Below are 2100 nucleotides of genomic sequence, written 5' to 3'. Positions count from 1 at the left end.
TCGCCCATGCCCCAGGGCCGGCCCTGCGCCGGGGGCGCGGCAGAGGAGCAGGCCGTTGCACCCGTCGCAGAAGATGACGCTGTCGTGCAGCGGGAAGAAGCCGAGGTCCCGGACCTCGAGCCGGCGGCCCTCCCTTGCGCACGCGTACACGGGCCTGCCGCCACCGCCGCCAAGGGCGCCGTCGTCGTCGGGGAAGCAGATCATGGACATGTGCAGGGGGAGCCGGCGGCGGAGGTAGCCGTCGGCGATGGCGGCGCACCAGTTCTTGGAGACGCACCTGGAGCGCGCGACGGAGTCGAGAGGCAGGCGCAGGATGATCTCCGCGAGCACGTCGTCGCCCAGGTCGATCTCTTCCGGAGCATAGCCCCTGGCACTCGCGTCGCTGTCGAGGGAACAGCTCTTGAGGATCGCCATATATATTCTTCTTGGCACGTACAGTGCGCTCTTTACTGAATATACAGACCGAGTAGAGGGAATCGGAGGAAGAAACAGCAGTCGGAAGTTTCAGATAAGAATGACGACGATGGATGTAGATGGAATGTAGTGCAAGATTAGAAGGGATGGGCTATAAATAGGTCTCCAAATGCATACGGGTGGATGAGAATACTCGCGTACTGCCTGGTCGGCACGGATAGAAATGGAATGATTGGAGCCCGCGTGTGCGCCGACGTGTATCTGGTAGCTCAGTCGACAGCAGAGGAGAACCTGCGGGGTGGATGGTGATGATCGTCGTGGACACAGCTAGGTCGTGACACGTATACCCGTTTAGAACTGAACTTGGGCTCCAGTGATTCGATCGAGTTTCTCTTGTCGCCACGAGCTGACACCGCATCACCGCGGAAAGGGGAGGTGGCGGCCGCATTCCGAGCAACGTTTTCCGGTGCGCGGCGGTGGCGCGATATGGCGCGGTGGTCGTGGCCGGTGGAAAAATAATCGAGACCGCCGCGCCGCGCCGCACTTCACATGCCTGTGCGGTGGTGCGCCGGCTCCAAAGTCCAGGGTCGCTCCTTCTCCTTACACGCAATTGACAAAAGAATGCCCAATTTCTGTTTGGTCATTCTTCGCCCGTCAAAATTGAGTTGGCCCAATTTCTGTTTGGTCATTCTTCGCCCGTCAAAATTGAGTTGGGAAAGCGAATCAACCTGTCGTTGAATGGTTAGATGGACAGTAATATCCCATCGTATAAAGGTTCAAATTCTGATGCTTGTATTGATCCTGAATCTATTTCAATATTTTTGGCGACATGCGTTCAGTTGAAGGAGACATTCCCGTCGACTACGAGGCGCATACGGTGACTTCGTAAAATCTCAAGATGATATGTTGGTTCTGTCTCTCGGAGGTGCTCATAGACATAGGGTGTGCGTGTGGGCGTTCATAAAAGTGAATGTATGCGTGTATATATGAACACTTACGTCTGTACTGTGTTAAGAGAAAATGAATTAAAAAAATTACATAGTTTGTCAAAACCCGGCCAGCTTATCAAAAAGCAAATGGGTTAATATAAAGAGCTTCGGAAGATTGAAAAAGAAAACGGCAAAAAAGGACAGATTTAGATGGGAAGAAATACACTTTAGGCTTATCGTGTGTCTAAAGTTGGACTTCTCCCATTTTTTCTGTTGTTTTACGAAAACACTAATTTTTAGACATGACAAATCTGACTTTTTTGTGACAATTTATACTGACGTAATGATGATAAATTTAGTTTACAAGCATGGCAATTATCTTAAGAAAAAATAAATTAAAACGGGTTTGTCATACTCGCCAACTAAATTTATCATTCTCGAAGAACATAATTTGCCATGAAAATATTCGATTTGTCATGCTCAAAAATCTAATGTCGGATTTGTAATGAAGTCCTTGTTTTATGCGTGACAACTTATCATGAATATTCTCCTTATGTGGTCTTAAACGGTTTAAACATGTGCAAGAGTACATCACCACAAAGGCTGCAAGCTAGAGTCAGCAATTATGCACAAAAGAAAGGGGAGTTGTTTAGCTTTTTTTTTTCTTTGTGATTCTTATGCTGTTATTGGGGTTTTCCACCGGAAAATATGATGCCCATGTGTGTTGTTGTTGTTCCTTATTTTTGGGAGTGTGTTC

General features: G+C 48.7%; 1 pseudogene; it reads right to left on the bottom strand.

Annotated features, from left to right (window-relative positions):
- The window catches only part of LOC119340531, a 5289-nt pseudogene extending 4756 nt beyond the window's left edge, over positions 1-533 (bottom strand).
- Positions 534-2100: the final 1567 nt, after the last annotated feature.

This window comes from Triticum dicoccoides, chromosome 7B (assembly GCF_002162155.2).
Source record: "Triticum dicoccoides isolate Atlit2015 ecotype Zavitan chromosome 7B, WEW_v2.0, whole genome shotgun sequence".
NCBI classification, from domain to species: Eukaryota; Viridiplantae; Streptophyta; class Magnoliopsida; order Poales; family Poaceae; genus Triticum; species Triticum dicoccoides.
Note: the sequence above shows the minus strand (reverse complement) of the source record. Positions and strands in the feature narration are given on the sequence as shown.